Below are 17,508 nucleotides of genomic sequence, written 5' to 3' on the forward strand. Positions count from 1 at the left end.
ATGTTTCTCTTTCTCTCTCCCTCTACCCTCCTGTCTAAAAAAGAAATCAATAAAAAGTCATTAAAAAAAAAAGGCTGTCTCACACAGCTTATATCACGGGCAGTGGTTTGAAAAATACATTTCATATGTCTTTCTGGAGTCTTAACAAATACTTAGGCCTTTCCTGAAGAGCCACAGTAGTTATTGTCTCTAGCATACATATTGATATAAATTATGTTTTTCTTGAACATAAATTATGTTCCACATTTACTGAGTAGGGTTCCACCCCTGTGGGTGCACAGTACCACCTCTTTGGTGGCTTATCAGTTTGTTCTTCGATCTTCATGTCAGGTCACATGAAAAGCATGTGGCATGTGCTGCATGGTATGGCTCAGCAGTTGAGAGTCTACCTATGAACCAGGAGATCATGGTTGGATTTTCACTCAGGGCACATGCTCAGGTTGTGGGCTCAGTCCCTAGAAGGGGGCGTGCAGGAGGCAGCTGATCAATGGTTCTCTCTGATCCTTGATGTTTCTCTCCCTCTCTGAACTCAATTAAGAAAATTATATATATATCCCTTTCCCTAAACAGGAATTTTGCCGTGGAATATCTTCTGTTCCCATGGAGTTTCTTGTTTGGAGGGAGCACCAAAGGAGTAATGCTATTTGCAGAGGGGAGCAACCAGCAAAAGGATTTGCTAAGTGAAACCGTACTTCATGAGGAGGGATTTGTGGGCGCAGCTGCATGGTTTTTATTTCCGGGAAGGCGCCTGCTGTGTCTGGGGTGTGGACACGGCGTGCTGGGTATTCTCCTGGGAGCACACCTCGTCCGGGATGCAGCCCGGGCCCTGGCCCGCCTTCGCAGGAGCAGGGCTGATGCCCATGAGGCCAGGCCCCAAACCTCCAGGATGGCGGCCTCCCTTATCCGCAGCTTCATGGGCCACGATTCCGGTACCCGCGGCCCATGGGGTAGGAAAACATTCAATGGAAAAGTTCCAGAAATAAGCCATAAATTTCACATCCACTTGGTGCGGGGGAGTGGGATGCAATCTCCCGCTTTCTCTGCAGGACCTGCAGCAGCCCCTGGTCAGCACCTCCGTCTGCGTACATGCCGCACGTTAGCTCCCTGCTCCCACGAGAGTTGCATTCTCCCACGTTAATTACGTGCCCACGTTAGTTGCGTGCCCACGTTAGTTACGTGCTCCCGTTAGTGTGTCCCCACGTTAGTTGCGTGCTCCCATTAATTGCGTACCCACGTTACTTGCATGTCCCGGTTGGTTGCGTGCCCACGTTAGTTGCGTGCCCACGTTATTGCGTGCTCCCATTAGCTGTGTGCTCCCATTAATTGCGTGCCCCCGTTAGCTGCGTGTCCCCGTTAGCTGCGTGCCCACGTTAGTTGCGTGCCCACGTTAGTTGCGTGCCCACGTTAGTTGCGTGCTCCTGCTAGTGCGTGCCCATGTTGGTTACGTGCTCATGTTGGTTACGTGCCCCCGTTAGTTACATGGCCCCGTGGTTGCGTGCCTCACGTTAGCTGCGTGGCTGTCTTGATGGTAAGACTGCCATCCCCAGCCCCCTTGTTTATTTAATAATGTCCCCAAAGTCCGGGCGGAGTGACGCCGGCCACGCGGAGACGCCACAGAGAAGCTGCCAAGCGCTTCCTTCCGTGGAAAGGTCAACGTCCCGATTTCGCGAGGCCTTTTGCCGTCTGGGGGCGCCGTGGTCCTCTGAGGGGTGAGTGCCTACAACACGCCCTTTGGAGAGGGAGCCCGTCCCCAGCGCTGCGGCCCAGGATGTTCCGTTCCTCTTGCTCCATTGTCCGCCCTGGGCCCCCTCTCCCTGTGCCGAGTGGAGAAGCGGGATGTGATCCCGGGCGTGATCCTGGGGGGACGTGATCCTCGGGGGACGTGATCCTGGGGGGACGTGATCCTGGGGGGACGTCCGGGACCCGGGTCCAGCCGTGCTTTCCCGCGCCCCCTGGAGTCCTGGCCGCGCCCCCTGCGCAGGGGACGCGCGGGCCGTGGCGCCCACCTGCCGCCAGGGGGCAGCCGTCCCCCGCGCTGCGGCTGCGGCCCGGGGCGGACACCGGCCTCCGGCCCGGCCTCCTCCTCCTGGAAAATCCCCGGCCGCCTCGCCGGGCTCTGTTCCCGCACACACCGCCGCTGCCCGGGTTCGAGGCGCGGAGCAGGGTGGCTGCTGCCCTCCAGGGGAGGCGGGACAGGCACACACGGTCCTTTCTGTGTCTCACCGAAGAGAAAGGCTTGTTTTTATTTGGGGGGACAACCTGTCAAAAATAGAAACATTCCGTTATTTTACAAGTCAAATTGGAAGCCAATTGAGAAGAAACCTGACTGCGCCCATACAGAGCTCCAGAGGGGAACAGGCGGACCACAGAGACACCGGAGGAGTTTGTTTGCAGAGGGAGGGTCACTGATATTTTTCATGCGCTGACACTATTTTGAGACGTGTACTCAGAATTCAAGCTTGAAGCCTGAGGGTGGGGAAATAAGTATAAAAATAAAAGGAAACCCCACAAGTCAGATGCCCCACAGGACTTGTTTGTGTCTTTCTCTTTTAGGAAATTTATTTTTTTTGAAGGTGTTTTCACTGGTTTGTGTGGCGCTCTCCTTGACATGTTTGTGTTTTAGAAGAATCCAATGTAGGTTTCAGAGGAAGCCAGCTTGCCTGCTTTCTGGAATAATAAACGGATTTAACAGGAAAGTCAGGCAACTCAGTCTGTGTTTTTGAGTTAAGCTGGAGCACCCTTTCGTTCCAGCGAACAAGGTGTTTGGTTTTTTGTGTTTTTTTCATTGCTAAGTTTTTATTTCCCGGCTATGCCGCCTCTTTGGGACAAATATTTCATCAGTGCGCAAGTATGACGTCTACAGGGAGCTCCTTGAGAAATAAGGGCAAGAGCTTCAATTGCGCAGACCCTAACGAATGTGTACATTCCGACCAGAGAGAAGCAGAAAGGGGGAGGGAGGAGAAACGGGCTCCCGCCCTCCTGCCTGCTCCTGGGTGTCTGTCCATCCTGCTGGGGGTGTCTGTCCATCCTGCTCCTGGGTGTCTGTCCATCCTGCTCCTGGGTGTCTGTCCATCCTGCTCCTGGGTGTCCGTCCATCCTGCTCCTGGGTGTCTGTCCATCCTGCTCCAGGGTGTCCGTTCATCCTGCTCCTGGGTGTCTGTCCATCCTGCTCCTGGGTGTCTGTCCATCCTGCTCCAGGGTGTCCGTCCATCCTGCTCCTGGGTGTCTGTCCATCCTGCTCCTGGGTGTCTGTCCATCCTGCTCCTGGGTGTCTGTCCATCCTGCTCCTGGGTGTCTGTCCATCCTGCTCCAGGGGTGTCTGTCCATCCTGCTGGGGGTGTCTGTCCATCCTGCTACTGGGTGTCTGTCCATCCTGCTCCTGGGTGTCTGTCCATTCTGCTCCGGGATTGTCTGTCCATCCTGCTCCTGGGTGTCTGTCCATCCTGCTGGGGGTGTCTGTCCATCCTGCTCCTGGGTGTCTGTCCATCCTGCTCCTGGGGTGTCTGTCCATCCTGCTCCTGGGTGTCTGTCCATCCTGCTCCGGGGTGTCTGTCTCTTCCCCATTGTTTGTTAACTTGTTAAAGGACTGCAAACCGGCCCCCTGTGCACCACAGTCTGGTGCCTTCGGGAGAAAACAAAAGAGAATGGAGGCGATGAAACTGGCCTTTAAAAACAGCTAAACCCCCAGCCCGGCCCCTCCTGGAGACAAGCTTTCAGCTCGCTTCCCTCCCAGATCACACAGAGCTGCTGCCCCGAAAGGAAACACAGAGGGAGGGCAGGCGGGCGCATGTTGGAGGTGGGTCCACCTCTCCCCAAGGCCGGGCTGCCCAGGGTCCAGGACGTTACTTGGCACGTGGTGCCCGGTAAATACTGGGTGACTACCGTCCGGAGGGAGCGAGGAGGAGGGAGCGATGGTGTCCTGGGTGGGCTGGTGACGCAGGATGCTGTAGGAGCGGGTCTGGGCAGCTCAGGCCTCTCTCCTGCCCCTGCCCCTGCCCCTGCCTGGTGAGGCTGAGTCATCACGGTGCCCGTTAGGGAGCGGAGAAGGAAGGAAGCTCGGAGCGCTGGCCTCACCATCGCCGAGGGCGTGGGCTTCAAAGGGGAAGGAATGGCAACCCGTCCAGCAAGGACAGCGCCCTGGGTGTCGCCAGGTCTGAGGTGGTGAGCGAGGTGAGCGCAGGTTCCTAGAGGGGCAGCCAGGGCTCTGGGCCCAGGGGTGGAGCAGGGAGGGGGAGGAGCAGGAGGGCAGGTGTGCCTTCAGAAAGCTGAGCTGGCAGGGAGGAGGGGAGGGGGAGAGCCTGGGGGCAGGCAGGGCCAAAGGCAGGCTGGGTGTTTTCGTTTTTTTTTAAGGGTGGTAGGTTTATTAAATTAAAAAAGAAAATCAGCACAGGGGAGAAGGTAATGCCAGGAGGTAGGGGTGGAATGAAGGAGGTGGGTGTGATTAGGGATAATTGAAATGTAGGTTTGGTGTTTTTTGTTTTTTTGTTGTTGTGTGTGTGTGTGTTTGAAAGTGTAAGGGAGGGAAGAAGAGAGGGGGGGAGGGGCAATGTGTGAATGTGTGAGAGAGACATTGATTGGTTGCCTTCCACTCTTCTCCCTCGGGGCACCCCCCCCCCCCATCTGGGCCAGGATTGAACTTGCCACCCAGGGACGAGCCCTTGACCAGGAGTCAAACCAGAAACCCTTTGGTGCAGAGATGGACACTCTAACCACTGGACACACTGGGTGGGGCTGTAGGTCTGTTTTAGTTTTAAATGTGAAACCTGAATTTAACGTGAATGACACTGTCGGTGAGGCGGGAATGAGGTGGAGGAGGGCGTGCTGGAGGGAGGATGGTTCCCCTTCGCTCTCCGACCCCCCACCTCGCGGGGAGCTCCGGGGCTCCTGATGGGCCCGTGCCTTCGTGCCTGCGTTTCCCCTCTCACAGCGCCACCGGTTGACTCTTCCCCCAATCCAGTTTGCTCCAAGTACGACTCCGGCATTTTGTTTTACACGATCATTGTGAGTAGTAAGTGAGGGGGTATGTGAGAAAGAGCTTTGGAGACTTAAGTAAAACAGCTAAATTTTTATTTCTAAAAACTCATGCTCATATTTGTTGTTGTTATTATTATTATTATTATTATTATTATTTGAAATCTTCACCCGAGGGTATTTTTCCATTGATTCTTAGGGAGAGTGGAAGAGAGAGGGAAAGACAGAGAGAAACAGCGATATGAGAGAGACACATGGATTGGTTGCTTCCTGCACAGGCCCGACAGGGTCCCGGGCCTTGGAGGATCCTGCAACCCACGTCCCTACCTTGGCTGGAATCGAACCCTGGACCCTCTGGTCTGTAGGCCGACGCCCTGTTGACTGAGCTAAACTGGCTAGAGCCATGCTAATATTCTTGGCTTAGAGACCTCACATGTCCACTTTTTTTTTTTATTACCCTAAGTATAAAATCTCAGCAGGAGGGGAAACAAAATTAAATTAGCTTCTTAGCAAAAGGTTTTGTTGCCCAGGTACACACCTCTCAGGGGTAATAAAGCAGTCATTTCCCTGCGGATGGGAAATTACGGTTCCATAATCATTTCCGCATGACATTGAAAGTAGCGGTTAAGCACACAGACACCGAGGACTCTAATGGAGGTGGCACCCCTCTCTCTTTTGTCTCTGCTGCTCTGGTGGCTGAGAAGGTTTAAATGAAAATGGAGCCCTAGCCGGTGTGCTCAGTGGAGACAGAGAGAGAGAGAGAGAGTGAGAGAGAGTGAGAGAGAGAGAGAGAGAGAGAGAGAGAGAGAGGAGCATCAATGATGAGAGTGAATCACTGACTGGCTGCCTCCTGCATGCCCACCACTGGGCGTCGAGCCCACAGTGGGGCCTGTGCCCTGACCAGGAATTGAACCATGACCTCCTGGTTCGTAGGTCGATGCTCAACCACTGAGCCACACCGCCCTGGCTCATCTGTTACTTTGGATTTTGTCACCTAAATAGCCTCTCTTCAGGCCTCATGACTGTGCTCATTGCTCTGACGGCAGCCACAGCCCCTCCTGTTCTTCCTGCTTCGCCGACCTGCCCCCTCCCGTCCTCCTCCCTGTGCTGGGCTCCCACGGGCATTCGCTCTCGGGCCTTCGGGCTCTTCCTCGGGCCTCTGCAGACTCCCCTCTCCCCTCCTAGGACTGTGTGACATCCCTCTCCCTGAGGCCGCCCTGTCCCCTCTGCCCTCACCACGGAGGACTCTGCCACTTCCTGCTCCTGCCGAGAGAGCAGAGGGCTTCGCGGACGGACGAGAGAGGGCCCATCAATGTCTCCACGGTCAGACTGAGCTCCTTCAGGGCGGGAGACGGGGTCTGAACTCAGGCCTGTCTAGGGTTCGAATCGCACTCTAACAAGTCTCCCCTGTGCATAACCGGGTTCCCTACCAGCTTTTATGAAACGGGGTGGTCTTTATTTTATTGTGTGTGTGAGTGTGTGTGTGTGAGAGTGTGTGTGTGTGTGTGTGTGTGTGTGTGTGAGAGTGTGAGTGTGTGTGTGAGTGTGTGTGTGTATGTGTGTGTGAGTGTGTGTGTGTGTGTGTGTGTGTGTGTGACCATGAGGATGGTTTTGCCAGCGCAGGGTCACCAAAATTGCAACTGAAAGGGGCAGAACCAGGGCCAGGTGAGGGCACCGAGGGACCCGTGGGTGCAGTTCTGGGGAGAGGGCACCAAGAAACGTAGTAATAAAGACGGACGCCCTTTTAACACAGTGTTTAAATCACATTCATGCCACAATACCTATGATGAGCAAAATGGCGAAATTTTAAATCAAGGCCGAGTCTGGTCTTGTACTTGCTGCCTCCCCCCCCCCCCCCCCGCCCCCCCCGGCCCTGCAGGGGGAGAAATGACCGCTCCTAACAAGGATCCAGGGCAGGCTCCTGGCTGGTTATAGTCATCCCGCTCAATTGCTCAATTCCCTCGGATTCCTTCACCCTCTTCTGCAGCTTCAGGTCAGCTCCAGCCCAAGGCGATTCGGATGGGATGGTAATTTGCTGTAGCATTCCAAGAATTCCATGCAGGGTGATTCCTGTGGGCAAAGGGGAAATTCTGGGGAAACTCTCAGTTGCTGTTTTGGACAAAAAAGGACAGGCGTTGTGTGGATTAATACAATGACATGTCCTTTTCCTTCCCCTGATGTCTGGTTTAGCTTTTCTGAGGGGGATTGGGTTTGGGGGTGGGAAGAATGGGAGGGAAAATGAAGACCTAAGTTTGTGATTTGGGGGACACCCAGGAAGGGCAGGTCTGGGCGGGCTCTGGGCAGCCAGAGGCAGTGAGGACGAGCCCGCTGGGAATGTGGGTGGGTTGAGCAGGTGCCAGAAGGAAGGGAGGGGAGAGGTGCTGGACAAGGAGGCGGGTAAGCCTGCCCTGCTCCCTCCCCCCCTTCAGGGGCCTTTGATAGGAGCCCCATTTCCAGACAGGGGACCTCGGGATGTGGCCATTCTCTCACCTGCTCCTGAGCGGCTCCATCACCATTCATCCTGGCCGGGCAGGGTCACAGGAGCTGCGTTAGAGAGAGTGTGTGTGTGTGTGTGTGTGTGTGTGTTTGGGGACGGGGTAGGGGTAGAGTCAGGAAAGAGATGACATCCAGTTTGTTTATTACAAAAGTGGAGGAATTTTCCTGTGGAAGGAGAGTGCCGTCAGAGTCCCTGCCCAGCCAGGTGAGCCCGCCCTGAGCCTGAGAGCTGCCCTCCCAGCAGGCACAGGGGTGCGGGCACAGGGGCCCCTGGCCATGCCCTGCATGTCTGGATACGCCGGTTACACTTAGAGTGGTTCTGATTACACAAGTATCCTTAATTAGAGGGTTATGTTGCCAAATTAAGAGAAGAGGGAACAGTTGCCAAAAAAAGTAGAAGAGAGGATTACATCAAGGAAATAATTGCTTAATCACCCCATGTTATTCTACTCTTTTAATAATGGGGATAAGAACACTTAAAAAAATATATATATATACATACATATATATATATATATATATATATATATATATATATATATATATATATTGATTTTTACAGAGAGGAAGGGAGAGAGATAGCTAGAAACGTCTATGAGAGAGAAACATCGACCAGCTGCCTCTTGCACACCCCCTACCGGGGATGTGCCCGCAACCAATGTACATGCCCTTGACCGGAATCGAACCTGGGACCCCTCAGTCCGTAGACCACTGCTCTACCACTGAGCCAACCCGGTTTTGGCAAGAACACTCTTTAAAAAAAACTTTTTATTGATTTCAGAGAAGAAAGGAGACAGGAGAGAGAGAGGGAAACATCAATGAGGAGAGGGAATCATTGATTGGCTGCCTCCTATTGTGCCCTGCACCAGGGATGGGACCTGAAACGGGGGCACGCGCCCTGAGCAGGCATTGAACTGCAGCCTCCTGCTTCATAGGTGGAGACTCGTTCAGGCAGGACACTTAGGATTCGGAGCAGGTGTGCTCGGCTCCTCTCTGAAGTCAGGGGCAGGTCTTAGGCTGAGGATATGGTTATGGAGAGCAGGACCGGAGAGACAGGGCGCTGACTATCCATCTAGAAGTTTCTTTCCAGTGTTCCCATGGATTAAAAACTCTTCTTAGTGAACAGATAACCTATTCTTAGGGTTAACTTACTTCCTAATTAAGATATTCTGTATTGAGACTCCAGGGAGTGTGAGTGGAGGAATTGAGGAAGTAATAATAATGGCTATTGTTTGCTGGGAACTGAGCTGACTGGTTCCCATGAATTATCCCATAAGGAGCTTTTGGCTATCTGGGGCTATTATTCCAATGGGTGTCCGGAAGGTGCCTTGCTCAAGGCTGGAACCCTGTTAATGGGCTGAGTCCAGATCGGAACCTAGGACCCTCTGACTTCAGAGCCAAGGCTTTAGTCTCCTGGAGCACCTCCGGGAAGGGGTGGCGGGGGAAGGGCGTCTGGAAGGCCAGAGGGCAGTGGGAGAAGGAAAGGGAATAATGCTGGTGACGCAGGGAGCTGCCGCTTATTGGGTGCCTATTCTGTGTGACCATCATAAATGTCACATCACTGACCCTCTCAACAAGCCTGCAAGGAGGGCCGGGGAACCCAATTCACAGATGGGAAAAGGGAGGCAGGGGGCGGTTACTTCAGATCCAAGTTGCATGTCCTCAGGGTCCAGAAAGCCGCTCGGAATTCCAGGCAGACCGATCCCACCCGAACTCCGCCACGGGGCCATGCAGTGCTGGGGGTGCCTAGGGAAGGGCGCGCTGCCGTGGCCTCACCGTCATGATTCTGCCAGAAACCGCCTTGGGAAGCAATGGGGACCCAGGGAGCAGGGTTCTATACAGTTCCTTGTTCTACTCTTTGTTGTATTTCTGTATCTAATTAGCCCAAGTCACACTTAGAGTCTAATCTACATATTGCAGGAACCCCTGGTGCAGAGGGGGCCCTGGGCCCTGGAGGGGCGGTGGAGGAGTAACCACAGGAGGAGCCCCTGGTAGTGGCTGCAGGAGAACGGGCTAGACCCGATGCCTGACAACGTTGCCTCGTCTTCCTCAGGCCCCCAGTGTCTCCCGAAACGGCGTGGACACCCCCAGGTTGCCTGGCGTTACTCTGTCTGGGTCATTGGAAGACACCCCGTCCCAAAGCCTCCTTCGCACCAGCTCCTGGGAAGCATGGAGGGTGCCATCGTCTCCTAAAACTCAGTAACCTCCCTGGAGAGAGAGGCTCTGGGCAGCGCAGCGCTTTGTGGGGACTGGCCCAGAGCCCTGGGTCTCAGGAGCTTGTGGCCGGGCTGCAGCAAATAGGCTCCTCCGCAGCGGCTGTGACGGCTCAGCCCGCTCTGGCACAGCGCTCCGCCACCGCCAGGCCTTCCTCCGCTCCAGAGAAAGCCCAGGTGCTCTCGCTGTGCTCCTCGAGTCTCAGGAAGGGGGTGGGGTTCCCCGGCTTCCCCTGGTGTGGAAATGCACACTCAGAGCCAAGAGCGGTGCCAGGCCACACTCGCAGATTCGGTCGTTTAATTAAATGTGCTTTCGGGAAATAAAATTAGGCATGCTAATCAGGCCTTCAGTGCAACCCAAGCCAGGCCGCCTGATGAGAAGGACTCTGCTGACAACTTCATTAAACATGGATGAGGAAGTGAGTCAGGCATCGCAGGGGGAGGAAATCCTGGAGACGGTGGGCAGGAAATAATAGAAATACCAGCAGGGCTTAGAGCTGCGTGAGCGCGCAGCATAGTTCTGAGGACGCGAGTAATTGGCTTTGGCCTGGATGCATGCCATTATAGAGAGTTAACGAGGCCTTTTCAGTTCGCTCATTAAAAAATATTTATGGAGCGATTTTTCCATCCCAGGTACTGCACCAGACAATGGAAAATGGGATGGAAAACAAGATCTAGTGTTGACCCTCTTGGGACTTGCAGAGTCTAGTGGGTTAACATTATCAGGAATTTTTTAGAGAGTTATAAGTTAGTGGACGATTTGGACAAATTACTTGCTAATATTCCTATTTGTAAAATCTGTATTTGAAACACAAAGGCATAAAATGCAAATGTACAGTTTAATGAAAAATCCTATATAATAAAAGCCTAATATGCTAAGTATCTTCCTGTTCGTTTGACCTTTCACCTGGTTGCTACGATGCACACTGACCATCAGGGGGCAGGTGCTTTGACCAGTAGGTTAGCTTGCTGCTGGGGTCCAGCTGATCAGGACTGGGCAAGACTGGCCAGACATGCCCTGTAGCCCTCCTCCTTCCCCCTTCCCCCCTGCAGCCCTACCCCACCCCCATCATGCACTGGTGGGGTCCCTCGGCCTGGCCTGCGGGGATCAGGCCAAAATAAGCAATCTGACGTCCCCTGAGGGATCCCAGATCACAAGAGGGTTCAGTGTAGGCCAAGGAATTGAACCATGACCTCCTGGTTCATAGATTGATGCGCAACTGCTAAGCCATGCCAACTGAGCAGTGTAAGAATTTGTTGGTTAACTTTACTGCTAATGCCGTCTCTGCTGCCAGCCACCTTTGTGATTTTGAACGCACTGATTTCTGAATTCAGGAGGTCCATCACTTGACCATGAGCTTGCCCCAGAGCTGACTTTTAATTAACCTTTGCTATGCCAAACTCCCTCCGTGTTTCCTGCCCTGCATCCTCACTTCTGAACAACCCATTTCACACGGCCTCTCTGCTCCTCTGGTGGCCGTTCGTGTGTCCTCAGACAGTCATTGTCTTTGTACCTTTCCAGCTCCCCAGCATTATTGATGCAGCATTTCTTATGAGACAGTCAACTATTTGATTTTCCATTTTCCCTGGAAAAATATCAGCAGTTTAGGTAACTCTGGGTCTTGCAGGTACAAGTCTGAAGAAAAGCCACACCCCGGGGCGTGGTGGTGGGGCTGGGCAGCTCTCTGGGGGAAGGCTTGGGTTTCTTGGCGAGGAAAGCCCTGCTAGCCAGAGCCTGGGAGTGAATGACAGGCAGGTTGAGGGGAAAAAATCCAATTGTCATTGCCCAGTTATGCTGACCATTTAATTAATGGGTGAGACTTCTTCCCCTTTAAAAAAAAATCAATGGTGCAATGAAATATTGAAGATAGAACAATTCAGATTTCAGCCATGAGGAAATCATCAATAGTTATGGAATAATGGCATGTTGAGTTGAAAGAGACCTCAGAAGTAGTTTCATCTAACCTTCCACTCGGTGGAAACTCTCCTTTACATCATCCTCAACGTGGCCGATCTCTCACGAAACATGGGAAATGTGGACTAGCTCTGGGTCCAGGACGAAAGTGCAACAGAACTGGTAAACAACCACAGGTCTCTGCTATGATTAGTTACATTTATATCAGCATATAAACTATAATATTGGTTAAGAGTTTTGCCTTTTGTTTTAATTTTATTTTTTTTAAAAAATATATATTTTATTGATTTTGTACAGAGAGGAAGGAAGAGAGAGACAGAGTTAGAAACATGCCTGTGAAGGGGGGGATCACGGCTTCAGTAGAAAATTCAACCCCTGCTCGTTGCTACCCTTGACGGTTGTACATACTTTTCATTTTGGATCTTCTCACTGTAACGATGAAATCTTAACTCCCCACTGCGGTCCTTTCTTACATCGGTGGGAGTATCATGCAGGAAATGGAGAGGAAGCAGGAGAGAGACTGCAGGTAGAGAGGTGGCTTACCATTAATTTATACGTAAACACCCAACATTTGGGTTCCTCCATCCTCCCAGCTGCCCCTCTGGGCCACTGATCACCTAGCTGATGAGCAGAGGGTGCCCCTTGCCACTCACTATGCCTGAAAGTGGCTTTGATTTCATTCCAGTCTTCATTCTTTTCCCACAGGAACGTGCCAGATACTTTCAGCAGAAGGGGACTCTTATTTTTTACTTAAAACATTTTTATTAATTTCAGAGAGGAGGGGAGAGGGAGAGAGAGAAACATCAGTGATGAGAGAGAATCATTGATCAGCTTCCTTCTGCCCACCCCCTACTGGGGATTGGGAATCCAACAGTGAACTCCTGGTTCATAGGTCGATGCTCAACCATTGAGCACAATAGCCAGCTAGAAGGGGACTTTTAGAAGTTCTCAACATCATTAGTACCATTGAACTTGACCATGAATGTTTCCTGTCTGTTAAAAAAGCAGTGACTCCCATCCAGCGTGGTATTCCTGGAGCATACCCACAGCCATTTAATTTGTGTTCTTTCTCTTTTCAACTTCAGCTAAATGCGTTCCAATTTGCATGTATTATCAGAAACCTGGATTCCCAGCCAGGGCTTTCCTGATTTACTCTGGAGTGTTGCCACGTCTCTGCCTCATTTGCTTTTTATTAGTAAGATAAGCCCTTCCAATATTGTGTTATGAGTTCCATCTTTGCACGTCTGCTATTGTGTTTACTCTACTCTATTCAAATTCCCTGTTTACTTGACCTGTCTCCAGTTCCTCGTGCTTAGAAATGTAACAGTCCACCACTTTTCTTTGGTTAGGATATTACCAATCAGTAGACTTGCAGTGGCACAGTTGTCTTCTGTAGGGTAAGAAATGCCAGCTGTCAAGCAAACCGCCCAACCTCAGTGGCTTCATATAATAAAGATTCAGTTCTCGCTTCCACCAAGTCCTTAACAAGTGGTTCCACTTAGTGGGTAGCCTTCCCCTGGCCGTTTGGAGATCTAGTTTCCTTCACTTTGTGCCTCTGGCCTCCCCTCTGTCCTGGAATCCTGTCCATTCAGCTAGTAGATAAGGAAGACAGAGGGAGGACAGAGAATCAATCCCACAGGAAGCTTTTATGGGCCAGATCTAGAAGTGGAGTTGCATTGTTTTTGCCCTTGTCACATTGGCCAGAACACAGTCACATAGCTAAACTGAACTGCAAGGGAGTCTGGGAAATGTGGACTAGCTCTGGGTCCAGGACGAAAGTGCAACAGAACTGGTAAACAACCACAGGTCTCTGCTATGATTAGTTACATTTATATCAGCATATAAACTATAATATTGGTTAAGAGTTTTGCCTTTTGTTTTAATTTTCTTTTTAAAAAAAATATATTTTATTGATTTTGTACAGAGAGGAAGGAAGAGAGAGACAGAGTTAGAAACATCAATGAGAGAGAGTCATCGATCAGCTGCCTCTTGCACACCCCCTACTGGGGATATGCCCGCAACCAAGGTACATGCCCTTGACCAGAATCGAACCCGGGACCCTTCAGTCCCCAAGCCGATGCTCTATTCATTGAGCCAAACCGGTTTCGGCTGTTTTAATTTTCTAATGCTCCCACCCCCGCCCCCCGCCCCCCGCCCCGGCCTCCTGGCTGCTTCTTGAACTTCATGTGCTTGTTCTGGCCTTGGTCCTGTTGTGTCCCCATCTCCCCATGGCCCACTCCCTCCTGTCAGCCATATCTCAATTCAAACATCTCCTCAGAGAGTCTTCCCTGAACACCCACCCTGAGGGACTCTCTCAGCAGCTAGGATTGCATCGTCCTATGTTACTTCTTCATGGCACCAGATTTTCTGTTCATGTTTGAAATGCCATGTATACTGCCTGTCTCCCTGGACTGGGTATGGCATCCCCAAGAGCAGGTGCCGTCTGGGTCTTGTCCAGCAGTGGCCCCCAGTGGCCGGAGCTGAGCCAGCAGCTATGAGGAACTCAGGAAGCATTTGTAGAGTAAGCGAAGGGATGATTGAATGATGGTCTTGATAATGACACCTGATTCAGACAGAGATCAGGTTCCACCCGAGTTAAAAGCCCTTTGGTTGAGAAAGCACTCTACTTAGAGCACTGACGATGGAGTTGGGAATCGATAGAACCGTATGGCCTGGCCATTTCTGGGCTGATTTTCTTTGTACTGAAAGGATTGTAGAGTGACGGGTATTTTTCTCTTGGATCTATAGAGTCTGGAACAACTCAAAGGCTGCCGAAGCGCAGAGGGATGTCACAAATGACACCTCTGTGGAGTAAGACAGGCAGACTGAGGTGAGACCAGTTAGCCATGTGCCATAGGCAAACCACCCTGGAGAAAAGGACCCGCCCTCCTCCTCCCTCTTTCCGTGTCGCAGACACCTGGAATGTTATTTGTGAAACATGACATTTCAGAAGCTCTGGTCCTTCTTTCCCAGGAAGGCAGTCACCCCTTTCCTTCTGAAAGTCGCCTACCTCGGCGCTAATGAGCTGCTGAGCGGAGGAGAGCTCTTGTTTACAGAACACAGGGGCTGATGATGAGCCAGAATTAATCAGATTGCTCCTGCGGATCAGAAACCTGGATCTCCACCTCGAGAGCAGGCCCATTTTGGTGTTCAGACACCAGGACGCACTGGACCATCAACTTGGAGAGAGCCTGCTGTCTTTATTGCTAGGGAACAAGACCACTGTCTTTCCTTTCAGAGAGGAAAGGAGAGGAAGAGAGAGACAGAAACATCAATGATAAGAGAATCATTGATGGGCTGACTCCTGCATGCCCCCTACTGGGGATTGAGCCTGCAATCCCAGGCATGTGCCCTTGACTAGAATCGAACGTAGGACCTTTCAATCCGCAGGCGGATGCTCTATCCACTGAGCGAAACCAGCTAGGGCTCTCTCTTTCCTTTCTTCTGCTGGGCCATGTCAGTGCAGCCAATCACGAGGCACTACTCTTCTGGCTGTTGCCATGACTGAATTTTCTGAATAGACACAGGCAACCAAGTTTTAACCACAATGATAAAATACATATGCTTTTAAATTCTATAGGCAAGGGCACGGCAGTGGGAGGGCTTGACACACAGATCATGCTGACCCTTTGATCCTCTGTCATTCCGTTAGAAGAAAGCATATGCCCTCCTTTGCTGTTTCTAAAATAGATTCAGAGGAAGTGAGGAATTAATCTTAACCTTGAACACACTGAGCCCGTATTTCCTATCCAACTGGAGAATGCGCTATCTAGTTTCCTACACTTCGCCCTGGCTAAGTTTAGGTTCTTGGGGGCCAGCTGTTAAGAAGAAAAAGGAGGGGTAAGGGAGCCTGGCTGTCCATGGATGAAGCATTGCGCTGGCGGCCCTCACCAACGCTGGTGTTTCCTCCCAAACAGGATTGGCATAACTCGCTTTCTCGTGTTGCTCCACTTGGCTGTCATGTAGTATGAACACCGGAAGTCAGCCATCGGCAGTGCATGTCTTGCCCATCTTGGTTTTCTGCCGCAGAGCAACGTCTGCCTGGCTCTTTAGAAACTGTTGCTAAGGAAGGAGGCTAGCGTCCCGTCCACTCCCCTGCTTGGCTGCAGCAACATTTAGAGAATTTGTCTTTGAAGATTTCTCTTCATTAGATTAACACTTCTACAATGACTGACTTTGCAGACAAATTCAAATAGTCAATGCTCTTCAACTCTTATTTTTATTTATTTTTAAAGTAACCCTGGAGAAGAAACCTGGGTTCCCCAAGATATGTGATCAGTGCTGGGGCCCCGCCAGCAGGCGAGGGAATCCTAAGGCAGAAGCTGGACGTGGAGGCCACGGGGGCATAGGATACCAAGGAGACAGAACTAAACCTCACATCACCCTGTTTGGCCCCAGGAGATGGCTGGTTAGCCAGTGACGGGTAAGATTCCTCAGGGAAGGAACAACCTAAGACAGGCACAGTCGAAGAGGGGCCATAAGGAGAGAACTTGAGGGTCAACTGAGGTGGGGCACAGACCCTCACCCCCAAAACTTTGCAGGAGCCTGAAATCTCACCCCTGCTGAGGGAGTCTCCTGCCCCCATGGCTGCTTAACTTCCCATGCCTAGCTCAAATTGGGACCCTGGTAAAAGACAGAGTCTTGGCTGACAGCAGCTGCCCTCACACTACAACGAGACTTGTTTGAGTTGTCTTGTAAACATGCTGTGGGGAAGTGGGTTTTTGATATTTAAATCCAGCCTACCATCAGGAATGCTCAGGGCCTACTCAAGAAGGCAAATAATCCTTTCCCCTAATATTTACACGGTAAAATAAGATTGTTTTAGAGTAATAAATTTGACAGTAAAATAGTAGACAAGTTTTCAGGCTAATTTAAATTGGCTAATTAAGCAAATATCCTAGAAAAACTAATTGTACTTGACAAAAAGCTGTTCCTAAAGTGTTAACTAAAATTTTTATTGGCAGTTCATCTCAGGATAAAATCTCACAACAGGGAATGAACCTAAAGGAGTCATAGTGCAAAAAATTAAAATTTAAAAGCTATTAAGACTACATTATAAAATTTTTAAAAGCCCCCTAATATTTAAATCAAAAAAGGGGGAAAGTAGAAGAATATCATGTAAGGAAAAATATCCCAAAAGTAAATTACATCTAGAAAATTTGTACTTTAGAAAATTAATTGTAATGCTATCAGCAAGGCACTCATGAAAAAACACACATGGTGTCAAAACAAGCCAGAGGAAAATTATTTGGGCAAAAAATGAAAAAGGATCCCAAGTCAAATTTATAGAAAATATTTCTTTATTAATTTTTGGTCAAGAATATGTTTGTATATTTTCAGAAAACAACTCTGAGACCTTATGGATTCTGGTAACAGAGAGGAATTGACAGGACTACCCCAACCATGAAGACAGAAGAGAAGCAGTCCAGAGATGGAAGTCACTGACGACGCCTTGCCATACTAGCAGTCAGCAGCTGTGTATCACTGCAGGTTGCCTAGGACCAAACCAGAGAGGGTTGGACCTGCATTACCACCATTTGCCCACCACCCAGAACTGAAATATCATTGCTGACATGTACACATAAGGAACTGTTTGACATTGAAATTGGGTCTCAAAAGAACTGGTGGCCCAGAAAGAAACTCTCTATAGACTGATTCATATGCCTTTCAGCATAACGATATTGCTTGTCTCATTTTTGATTCTAGGACATGATCTCACTCATCTAGGAAAATGGTGAACAACATAGACTGATGAGCAAGAACAGACCCAGAGACAAGGAGCCATGGGTCAGACTGTTGGACCTCAAGGGATGGTGGGATAAAAGGGAGAGATCAACCAAAGGACTTATGTGCACACATATGAGCTTAACCAGTGGTCGAGGACAATAGAGGGGCGGGGGCAGGAGTTGGGGG

The sequence above is a fragment of the Pipistrellus kuhlii genome, unplaced genomic scaffold (genome assembly GCF_014108245.1).
Source record: "Pipistrellus kuhlii isolate mPipKuh1 unplaced genomic scaffold, mPipKuh1.p scaffold_m20_p_24, whole genome shotgun sequence".
NCBI lineage: Eukaryota > Metazoa > Chordata > Mammalia > Chiroptera > Vespertilionidae > Pipistrellus > Pipistrellus kuhlii.